Raw genomic sequence first — 12,329 nt, 5'->3', positions numbered from 1 at the left:
AGGGCCTTCTCTGCCACTTTTTGACTTGAAACACTTGGCGGGTGCCCAGCCCGAAGATGTGTCTTTAATTTCTGCAGCATGACAGCGAGAGGAAGAATGTGCTTGGGGTCTCCTCCCAGCCTGGCTGGGCCTCCTTGGCCAGGACTGAGGGCTTGAGACTGGGGAGAGGGAAGGGGGAGGGGACTGGGGCTGGAGAGGAGAGGAGACGCCACCTCATCTTTAGGAAACTCTGAAGCTCTGGCTTCTGGAGGAATGTAAGACTTTGTCCGGCATTTGGAGTTGGAGGGGGTGGGGGGGCGAAAGCCAACGTCTCCTTCCCCCACGTCCAAGAAATGGTAAAGTCATCAGCACTTCGGGGGGAAAAAAATTCCTCAAGCAGAAAAACAGAAAGAGGAAAATGCTGAGCTCTGAGTTCACTCCCTCTCCAAATTTCCCCAAGTGCCCTCTCTCCGCAAGGTGGGGGGCAGGCCTGTGCTCCCCGACTCCCCATCCCTCTGGAGCCCCTCAAGCCCCCAGCTTGGACTCCATGGTGTGGGAGGAGGGAGAAGAGGCAGCCCAGGTGTTGGTGCACCTGGTGAGCAGGTGGGTCAGCCTTTTCCAGCTGCTCTGGTTCCCGAGGTTCTGTTGCCCTCCCTCCCTGTTTGAGCATCCCTCTAGAATGCTCCCCCCACCTCCCGCTCACTGGGGGTAGAGGAAGGGTCCCTAGGAGTGGGAGGGGATGAGGAGAGAGAAGGGGAGGGTCTAAGAGTGAGACTACAGTGAAGACCTTGGTCTTCACACATCCTCTTCATGGAGCCCTGCACCTGTCCTGTTGAGGGCAGTCTGGGGACAGACCCCAAGGGTGTGGGCTCCCCTCTTCCTTCCCTTCCTCAGCATGGCACCATCCAGGCCCTTTGGTCCTTAGCTAAGCTCCTCAGCTTCCAGGCACAGCTCGGCTGCTCTATGCCTCCACTCCACCCAAGTCCTTTGGCCTCCTGAGATTCCCCCCTGACTTTCATCCCTTCCGGGTTTAGAGGGAAGGTGATGAATCAAGTCTGGCCCTGTTGAGTGTCAGGGTTGGGAAGGGAAGGAGGAACCCACATAGGAAACTGAACGAGAATAGGAAAAGTAGGAGAGCAAGGGGAGAGGGGTGGTGGGTGTCATGTAGGCAGAGGGAAGATTGTTCTAGAACAGTGGTTCTCAACCTGTGGGTCGCGACCCCTTTGGGGGTCGAACGACCCTTTCACAGGGGTCGCCTAAAACCATCGGAAAACACCTATATAATTACATATTGTTTTTGTGATTAATCACTATGCTTTAATTATGTTCAATTTGTAACAATGAAATTGGGAGTCACCACAACATGAAGAACTGTATTAAAAGGTCGGTCGCGGCATTAGGAAGGTTGAGAACCACTGTTCTAGAAGGAGGGATAGTTAGACACTGCAGAGAGAATTCATATGATGAGGAAAATGTTCACTGGAGGTAGCAACATGGCAGCTACATGTGAGCTGTTTTGGTGGAGTGATGGGCAAGGAAGCCAGACAGGAGTGGGCTGAGGAGCAAGTGGGAGACCTAGAAAAGGGGTCAGAGTGCAGACAACTCGGAGGAGGAGTGTAGCTGTGAAGGGGAGGAGAGCAGATACCTCATTCTCCGTCCCTTCCTCCTTCCCTTTTTCTTTCTTTCTTTCACTCTCCCCACTCCCACTCCCACTCCTATCTGCCTTTGTGTCCTCTGCCTCCCTCCACTTTCTCTCAGTGGGACTCAGCTTCTCTTAAATCCTTCCACTCTCTGGAGCTTTTTTATGAGCTCCAGTTGCCTTTTTTTTTTCTCCTCCTCCCTCTTTTCTTTTCTTCCCAGGTGACCTGAGCCTCAAATACGTGCACCCAGACCCAGCGTCCACCTCACTCTCTTCTAGAGCAAGAGCCCAGGGTCTTGGAGAGAAGACTTCCTTTCTAGTTGTGGCACATCCTGTCCCAATTATGGTCTCCACCAGCTCGAGAGGGGAAAGTTTGGGGGGCAGGAGAACCAGGAAAAGTGCCGGAATGAGCTGGGGGGAAAGGGTTGGGGCATGGTCCCTAGGTGACACGAGGACCATCTTCCTAACTCTGCTCCCTAGGCCCAACTCCAGCCACCCCGCCAGGTCCCCGCCGGTCTCAGCTGAGAATAGGGCTGGATGGGGACGTTGTCAGGCTTGGGGGGCCCAAGTCCTCTCTTCCACTCTGTGCTGATCACAAGCGAGGGGCCAACGCCCATCTTCCCTGCTGGAACGTGAGCTACAGGGCAGGGACCTGTCAGAGATCTTCGTATCTCTCGCCCCTCACTGTGTCTGGAGGCAGAGCAGGTTCTCAGCACAGGTTAGAGAGAGTGAGTTCATTGAAGTGTTATTTACCCCTTTCTTGTTCATTGAAGTGTTATTTACCCCTGTGCTTGTTCTATCCCATTCCCCAATTCTTTCCTTTTTTCTATTCTTTTATCTCCTCCACCCTTAACCTTTTCCCTCTTCAGGTCTTTTTCTTCCTTTTCTTAGTTCTTTTCATTCCTTTTCCCTCTCCCCTCTGCCTCTGGCCGGTTGTCCCACTCCTCCCCCGACACACTCCTCCGGCATCTCTGGTGCTCGTTGGGCCCTGTCTCCTGATGCCCAAGCTACAGCGGAGAGCAGGGAGCGCAGCTGGGAGGGGCGGGTCAGAGGCTTGCGTCACAACCAAATGTCTGGTTGAAGTGTTCAGGATATGGATGGAGAGGTTCCTTTGAGGCTTAGATTAAAAATAAAATAAAATAAGTGAATGGGGCAGCCTGCATGAGGCAGAGTCGTTCACTCCCACTCCCATTTTCCCCACAGATAAGCCTCAGCCACAGATGTCTGGTGTCTTCCACGTCTGCATCTGCTACCAGTCCTTCCTCCAGCAAACCTGGAATTCTGGGCTGGAGCGGGGGACCCCACCCTGCTGTTTTGCACCAGCCCTGGGCAGAGCACCCCTTTGGACATAGTCTGATCTGGATGCAGAAAGGATCCAGAATTATTCATGAAACAATTACTTTGCATTCAGTGTCTGCCTTCATGGAGCTTATGTCTGGTAGAGATGGACATGAATGAAATTGCATATATGAATGTGTAATTGCAACTGTAAAGTTTATACAGGAAAGGAACGCAAAGCTCTGAGTGGCAGGCATTCCAGGGAGCCTACCTTAGACCTGGGGACCCAGTAAGGCACCCCCAAATAGGTTGACATGACTAGAGATAACTTAGGTAAGGGGTAGATGGCAGGGTAGGGGATTGAGGTGGGCATGATGGCACCACATATGCAAAGGCTCTGGGGCAGGAGGGAGCATGACAAGTTCTAGATGCCTACGAAGTCCAGAGAAGGCCAGTGTGGCTGGAGCACAGGAAGCAAAGGCCAGGCAGGCCCCAGAAGCCCACTAGGGGTGTTAGTCTTTGTCCTGAGGGCTTTTGGGCCCCATAAGGTGTCTGAAGCAGAGAGGGTCTCAGTCATGTCTGCTTTGAAAAGATCGTAATGGTCCCTTGGTGGAGTAGATACTGAAGGAAGGCTGTGGAGGAAGGTGGCTGCTGCTGGTGCCCAGGTGAGAGCTGATGAGAGTCTGGATCAGGTTGAAGGAAATGGAAACAGAGAAGAGGATGGATTCTACGGGAGGCAGAATTGACAGGCGCTGGGGTTGGGTTGGACTTGGAGTGTGGTGGTGGGGAGCACAGATGGTTCCTGGTCTTCTGACCTGAGAAACAGGAGGTGTGATACTCTGGAAGAGAAGAGGCTCAGCAAGGACCCTGTTAGGGAAAGAAGACCCAAGTTCAGTGTCTATGGCAGACACTCTAGTCAACTCTATTGAGTGGATGGTTACTACAGACTTCCTGGGTCAGCCTGTGCTGATGAGTGCTCTGCCCTCAGAGAGCGGAGAGTCCGGAAGGGAAATAAAAGAAACACAGAAAAGTCTCTCACTCGAGGCAGCACTGGCTGTGTGACTTTGGGTAAGTTGCTTCATCTCTCTGAACCTCATTTTTCCAATCTGTGAAATGGGGTAGCAGTAGTAAGGCCACCTTGCTGGCCTGTGTCATTTTCAGTAAATGGAAGCCTCAGGGAGGTACAAAGAGTGATGAGAATGGCAATGAGAGGTGAGGTAGGTTTTATGGAGGAGGTTGCTTTTGAGTTGGGCCCAGGAGGGCCAGTGTCAGGGTTTGAATGTAGGGTTGGAATGGGAAGGTGGGAGGAAAGGCATGTCAAGCCTGGGAAGACACACACACACACACACACACACACACACACACACACACATTCTTGAGGTGAAGGGGCAGGGAAAAACAGAAGGCCTTGGGCAGAGGAAACATGGAAGATAAGGCTGGACAGGTAGACTGGGGACAACTTAGAGGCTTGGAATTCTAGGAGAGGAATTTGTATTCAATTCCGTGGCCATAGAGAACCAATAACTGCTTTTGAGCAGGGTATGGCTGTGAGCCTTTTGCCAAGGACTTGCCCAGAGAACCTACACCTTGGTGACAGCAGAAGAACTCAAGTTAGAAGGCTGTGGCCCTGAAGGGAAAGGGAAGATGCAAGGCAAGTGGGTGGGATTTGTGGGTCTCAGATCAACAAGAAAACATGGCATGGGAGCAGGCAAAGAGGTAGACCAGATGACCCCTCCAAAGTTGGGTTTCAACTTCTACTAGATTTTGGAGCCTTACAGTCTTAAGGTGGGACTATCATAGAACAATAGATGTTCTGGTAGGAAACATTGAGTTCATTCTTCCCTGCCCTCCCCAACTTGCACAGAGGAGAATACGAAGGCTTGGAGAAGGGAAGTATCCTACTTAAAGTTACACGTTTGAGATTGAGGGGTCAGAGGTAAAATCTTTGCCTCATTTCAAGATCCTGAGTGGTGGGGGCTGAGGAGCTAGAGAGGTTAGCAGAGCAACTGGAGTTGGGGGCTCGACATGATACGGGGATCCCAGAGAATACCAGTCCAGGCCTGTGGGGATATGGTGAGAGCTGCTCTCAACTCCCAGCGGAGCCATGTGGCCAGAGGGGGAAGGGAGCCTGGTGGGCAGAGTGGAACTGCCACATGGTAGAGGCTTGATGTGAACCATCTGGCCTGGGCGGAGTGTGGGCTGCACGGAGGGAGGAGCAGGAGCCGGGAAAGAGGCCATGGTGGGCGGGTGGATGGCGGGTTGGGGCTGGGAGTGGCCACCCGGAGGCCCCTACCTTCTAGACTGCTGCAGTCCAGATGCCTTCACAGCCATGGCCTGGCCCATCCAACCCGCTGACCTCATTCCCAGCTCCCCTCCCTTGCAGGCCCCCCTCTGCCTGCCACGTAGACTGGGCTTTAGCTGCATCCACTGCTTGGGGAGGAAGATCAGACCGGACATGGGTGCCCTGAGCCCGGAGCCCTGCCAGGTCAGGCAGACCTGGGGGAGCAGCTGTGTTCCCTGAACCCACTCTAGGCCCGTTTCCCCTTCTAATGATGAGCCCGATAAAGGGAATGGAGTGGGGTCATGGGAGAAACATGGCCGTGAAGCAAGTTGGAATGGGCAAAACCAAGGGGGGCTCTTGGGAGGTCATGTCAGCCACCCGCCTGCCTCCTCGGGGTAGGAGAGTGTTATTCTCAGGCCCAGAGCGGGTCGGGACAGGGCATCTTCCTCTTCTCAAGCAGTTCTCAGGGAAGGGAGCTCCCTGGAGGTGTGTGTGTGTGTGTTGGGCGGGGGGGGGGGGGGGGGGGGGGGGGGGGGTGGACTCTGTCTGATCTAGGCTTTGGGATGGAAAGGGGGAAGCACATCATCCCCCTCCCCTGGGCATCTCTATGACCCTCCCTTCCATCCTGCCCCCAGGCTAGAGCCTCTCCTCAGCTCTGCTTCTTGACCTTCCGCCTTCCCCTGGCCTCCCTGCCCCCCAGGCCCTGGGTCCTCTCTCCAGCTGCCCCAGCTGAACAGGGGGCTGTCCCCGCGCCTCTGCTCTCAAGGCGTTCCAGGCCTGTGAGTCATCGGGAATGTCTGCTCTGGCTGCTGCTTCCCTCCAGAGGCTGTGGACCCTCTTTCCCCTCCTCCCCCAAACCAAGGGCAAGGGCGCCCCTCCCAGGCAGGGGCTCCGGAGGAGGGGGAGGGAAGCCGTATGTGAGACCAGTGAGGCCCTGCTCCCCCAGGGCAGTGAGGAGGGGACTCAGAGGACTCCCCTAGACTCAAGAGATAGAGTTTCCGGTCCGTTTTCCTGTCCTAGATGGGGAAACTGAGGAGGGGCGGGCGGGGGCGGGAGGCCGAGGAGCCAGAGCTTGGGTGGACTCAGGCTCCTCCTCCCTCTGTTTTAGGGCTCAGCGTGGCCAAGCTGGGAACCAGCCCAAGCCTCTTTCTGAAGGGCCCTCCCTACATTCAAAGCCAGGTCTGGCAGGAAAGCTGGAGAGGGGCCACTGCTACCGCCTCGCCGCAGACTCCAAGGATGACACGTCCTGACTGGGTGGGGAGTCCACGTTTGCAGGAAAGGGGGAGGCCGGGGGCCTGGACCTTTCCCACAGGCTCCTGCACCCTGTGAGGCTGCCTCCATCCCTCCCTCCTCTCTGCCTCTCCTCCTGGGCAGCCCTGTTCCTCCTCCTCCTTTTCTCCCTCCTCCTCCTCCTCCTCCAGCCAGAAGAAACAGCCGAGGATGGAGGGAGGCTGAGGGGAAGGGCAGGAGTTGGGGAAAGTCCCCAATGCCCTCCTCCCAATGCCCCCTTGTCCCCTTCTTCCCCGGGTTCCTGCTCCTCAGCCCTGGATTCATTGTCTAGAAACCAAGGATCTAGTACCCAACTGGCCTGGTGACGTTGGCCGTCTCACATGCTATTACAGAGCCTGTCTCCTCACCTGCAAAATGGGGTCTGGACAGAAGTCCCTCCCAATGGGGCTGGTCTGTACTTCTGTGTCTTCCCAGTCAGACAGACAGACAGACATGCAGGTACTTATACACACACACACTCATACCCACCGGCTCACATACCGTCTCACACACACCCCTTCACACGCGCGAGTACACACGCTTTCACATACATGTGCGCGTGCACGTGGCCTCTTGCTTGCTTTGGGTGCAGCCGCCGCCACATTTTCTATTTCTCTTTTTCTGACAGCCCCCCCCCCCCCCACCGCCCGCCGCCCCATTTCTTTTCTCATTCCTATCGCACCTCCTCCCCTTCACCTCTCCTTTATCATGTCCTCCTCCTGAGGTCACCCGCAGGGCGAAGGCAAGAAGGAAGAGTGGATGTGAGAGGTGAACTTCAGTGGGCCAGACATCTGACCCTGCGAGGACCACTTCCACCCCCTCTCAGGTCACTTGGCTCTTGCTGAGGTTCTGGGTGGGAGGGAGGTGAGAGGGGGAGAAGGAATAGAGCAGAGAAAGGCTTGCTCTTCTCCACCCAGCTGGGGATCTGCAGGCGATCCCCCTCACTTCTCTTTCCTGAACTTCGGGAACATTCACTTTCAAAAACCTCTGTGCCGTGGGCATCCCGGGGCCTCCTGTTCTGCATGATGACGTTAGCAGCTTGCTCTGGCTGCGTTGCCCCAGGCTGCACCCTTCTAGGAACTTCCACCTAAGGGAATCTGGTCAGAGCTCAGAAAGGACTGTTCCAGGGGATGAGCTATCTGTTGGCCAGAAGAGGCGTGGGAACTGGGCAGCAGCGCTCACCCCTCAGACCCAGCCTGACTCAGGAATAACCACAAACATCTGTACCAGGCTGTGTTGCAGCACAAAGCCCTCTGAGGTGCGTGCTGCGATTGTCTCCCATTTCAGAAGAGGAAAGAGAGGCCCAGAGAGGTTAGGTCAGTTGCTTGAAGTCACACAGCTAGGAAGTGGCTGAGCTGGCATTCAAACCCAGGCAGCCGGGCTCCAGAGCCCAGAGGCTTAACCGCTACTCTCGACAGGTCCAAGAGACCCAGGTTGGATGCCAAGGGATGCCGTCCTGCCTAGTCTGAAGAGGCAACTGTGACACAAACATGCCACTCCATCTGTGTGCACAGATGGGAAGGTGTGCAGGGTCACGTGGCAGGAAACTGACCACAGGCGTCGCCACTGCAGCTGGGAGGCCCTTCGGAAGTGCCGCCTCCCTCCCATCTGCAGAGGAACTTTTGTGAGCTGACAGCACCACACACGTCATCTCCTCTAATCCTCAGACCAGCCCCGGGGGATCGGTCTTCATCCCTCAATGTTACAGGGGGGAACCTGAGACTCAGAAGGGCCAAGGCATCGTCTAAGAACCCCTTCCTAGAGCCGAGAGAACTCGACAGCCAGCTCAGGCTTCTTCTCACTGCCCTGTGTGCTCCCTAATTACAAAGCCACGCAACCACTAGCCACACCTAGCCACGTACAACAGACCATGTGTAACTGGGAAGATTCAGCCCTCAATCCTGTATCAAATGGCACTCCACTCCTCTCACTGGCAATCCTCCCAGGAAGGTCTTATTCTGCAGGTGAGGGGAAGCCCTGTGCTGGGGACCCCCCAGCCAGGAAATGGTGAAGCTGTGACTAGATCCCAGGCCTGCCTGGCCTGGCCACAGAGCCATCATTCTTCTTATTGCAGGATACTACCTGCCTCCTCTTCATCATCCAGCCCAGAAGCAGTCCTGCACACGACCCATCCCCACTGAGCACACAGGAATGTAACAGATACAGAAAAATTACACCCAGGATGCACCTGCATGACGCAGGCTGTGTCTTGGTGTTTTCCGGGTGCCGGGCTCTGACCTAAGGGTCGTAGACGTATTAGCACCCTGAACGAATACAACAATCCTATGATGTAGGTTCTGTAAACGTCCTGTCCTCATTTTACAGCTGAGGAAACTGGGGCTCAGAGAGGTTAAGTCACTTGCTCAAGGTCACACAGCTAGGAAGTAGCAGAGCTGAGCTTTGAACCCTGCCTCTCACTACTATGCTATAGCCCTTTCTCTAATCTGATTGGGTACTATTCAGTCTGAAACCACTACCGAACACCCTGCTGTGCTCAGCACTGTGCCAGTCCCCAGGCACACAGAGGTGAACAAGGCACAGGTCCTCCCTGCCTCCTCCACCTGCCCCTACCCAGCATCACACAATAGATGGGGCTGTGCCCACACTCACTCTCCCTCCTTCCCATAGAGCCTCCTCTGCAGCCAGCTAGGACATGTGGATCTTGGCTCTGGTTTGCATTCGACACCTAGTGAGGGAAAACACTGAAGTGGTGCCAAAGCCTGAATGGGAACACAGAGGCAGGGAGATGCAAATAGGGCAGGACAGCTGGGGGCCAGGGCTGGAGCAGGGGTTGGGGTGGGGCCGTCTCTCTGCTTCTGCCTCCATTCTGGTCCCAGGCTCACATCTATTCTGTCTCTCTTCATCTCAGGTCTTCTCCTGGCATCTCTGGCTGATTCTCTCCATTTCTGTCTCTCTGTGTATCCATCTGTCTCCTGTCTTTCCCTGTCCCTTCACTGCATGTCAGATGCGATCATCCCCTGTGGGGATGGATGATGGATCAGAGGCTTGGTCACCTACCATCAGAGTGGACGTCAGCTCTGTCTCAGGATCCTTCGTACCGGCCTCCTCTTTACAAAGGATCACAGTTCTCTCCTCTGCAAGCCTTCCTCCCAGGCTCTTTCTGCTCCTGAATAGTAATATCTGAGGGTCAGCCTGGGCTGCAGGTCTGAGATGTGTCCTGCCTCCCCCTTCAGACTGGGGGAAGAAGCCGTGTCCCTCCCACCAGACAGAAAGCTCCCAAGGATAAGGATTATGTCTCCTCATTCAGACTGAGCTCCCCACGGACAGGGACTGCCCCGCCCCGCCAGACTGGGGTTCCTCGAAGGTAGAACCTGGGTTTCCTCCATCAGACTGGAGGCAGGGCCTGTGTCTCCTTCCTCCAGAGTCTCCTGGTCTTTAGCTCGGGCTCTGCCTTGGGAAGTATTTAGCAGGGATGAAGGGACTAAAGTGCTCCCCACCCTCCATATCTCCCTCCAAAGACCACTCAAACTTTAATGCTTTAATGTCCACCCCACTCTGGTGAACCCAGCGTCAGTCTCCTCCCTCCCAGATGGGTCCTTCCTTCCCTGGGGCAGCTGGAGATCAGGAAGACAGGGATATTAATGTACAACAATCTGTAGAAAAATCTGTGGGCGGGGATCCTGCCCAATCACCAGTGCTCTGGCATCCCAATCCTACCCAAATCCAAGCGCGGCCTCCTCACCTGTCTTTCTCCTCATTTCTGGAGGTATTTAGAGTTCATTGGTCTGATGGTTTCTGAATGCTATTTAGAAAAAATAACCCCTTTCTTTGGAATGATTTGAGAGTTACAGAAAAGTTGCAAAGCGAGTCTAGAAAGTATAGAAAGTTCCTACATACCCCTCATCCAATTCCCCTAATGTTAACATCCGACATCATTATGGTACATTTGCCAAAACTAAGAAGGCAATATCGGTACATTAGTATTAACTAACTAATTCAGGCTTCATTAGATGTTCTACTAATGTGACTTCTCTGTTCCAGGACCCCATCTGGGATATCACATTGCCTTTGCTCATCGTGTCTTGTTGGTCTCCTCTGTTCGTGATAGTTTTTTAGTGTTTCCTTGTTTTTCACAACCTTCATAGTTTTGAGGACTCGTGGTTATGTATCCTGTAGAATTTCCCTGTGTTATTTCTCAGCAGGAAAAACCTTTCCTCAAATGAAACCCTGTGCTGAGCCCTGGGATATGAGCAGAGACCAAAGTGGAGTTTCTCGGGCCCCAGCAGCAACAGGAGAGGCTGTGGGGGGAGCCTGAATATGGATCTCCCTGCTCCCCACCCCAAGAACTCTATGAAACCCCTATGGGGTCATGGAACCCAGTTTGAAAACCACTGACTGAGGCCAAGCTCTGCTCAGTGCATGGTTCTTTTCCTATAACGCCCAGGACAGGTAGCGATAGACCCAGGCTCACATATTCCCAGTGACAGGCCCATCAGCGTTTCTGAGGAAGCTCTGATGCTGGAAAGGCCTTTGACAGCTGCCCCTCCCCAGCCTCTGTTGTAGGCTCACCTGGGTGTGCTGCCCAGGGACACCCTACGGGACTGACACCCATTTCCCAGCTGACAGAAACGTGGCAGCCCGTGGGCTCCCTGTCCCTCTCCAGGTATCACTGTCAGCCAAAGGGAGCTACCTTGCCAGAGGTCAGGCTCCTCCTCAGAGGCAGTCATCCTATGACTGGTTGATGTGAGGGTACAAAAGCCCTGACCCCTTGCCCAGCTGGCGTGGCTCAGTGGTTGAGCATCGACCTATGATCCAGGAGGTCACGGTTTGATTCCCGGTCAGGGCATATGCTTGGGTTGTGGGCTTGATCCCCACATGTGTGGGGCATGCAGGAGGCAGCCAATCAGTGATTCTCTCCCATCATTGATGTTTCTCTCTGTCTCTCTCTCTCTCTCTCTCTTTTCCCCTTCCTCTTTGAAATCAATAAAAAATATATTTTAAAAAATAAAAGACCTGTATATTTAAAACTACAATATATATATCTATATATCTATATATCTATATATCTATCTATACTAGAGGCCCAGTGCACAAATTCGTACACAGGTGAGGCTCCTCAGCCTGGCCGGCAATCAGGGCTGATCTGGGCCAGCCGGCCAGGGGGGAGGGACCACAGGAGGTTGGCTGGCCATGGAAGGTTGGCTATGGGAGCACACTGATCACCAGGGGGCAGCTCCTGCATTGAGTGTCTGCCCCCTGGTGGTTAGTGTGCGTCATAGTGACCGATTAACCGGTTGTTTGGTCACTTAGGCTTTTATATATATTGGTATCTGTATCTATCTATCTATCTATCTATCTATCTACCTATTTAAAGCCCTGACTCCTTGTCTCAAGGGGGACCAACTCTGAAGGGCCATCTCAGCTCCAGAGCTACTAGTGGGGTAGATGAAGCCTTTGCAGTTAAAGGCCTCCCTCTGCCCAGTCCCTCATTCACTCCCCAACCAATTTAGTTCCCTAGGGTTTTGGAGAAAGGCCATCTGCATTGGAGGATTATACATTGTTTGAAAAACAGCTTCCTGTGTGCTGCAGGGCCTCGGTAGAGGTACAGTGCCTAGCAACCAGGGACACCAGGTGACCATGTGGCTGCAGCTGCCTACCATGAGCTGGTTCTAACAGACCCACCATGTTTCTGAGTCTCCTCTCCTTCTAACTGAACTGTCTGGGTGTCTGGTGATTACATGGCCTAGATTTCTCTTGAAGGTCCCCACATGTGGCCATCAATGTTCCTTCCACTTAACATATCAGCTAAGAACACGTGCTTCCAGCTGGCTGTGGCCAGAGATCAGAGTAACAAGACACACATCCCCACCCTCCATCTCATGACTCAGAGAGGAGACTTAATGGCTATAAAAAGTTTCCCAA

This window comes from Myotis yumanensis, unplaced genomic scaffold (assembly GCF_028538775.1).
Source record: "Myotis yumanensis isolate MYYU_CA2020_CCGP unplaced genomic scaffold, mMyoYum1.0.hap1 SCAF_16, whole genome shotgun sequence".
Classification (NCBI taxonomy): Eukaryota; Metazoa; Chordata; class Mammalia; order Chiroptera; family Vespertilionidae; genus Myotis; species Myotis yumanensis.
The sequence above is the reverse complement of the archived record's forward strand: the minus strand, read 5'-3'. Positions refer to the sequence as shown.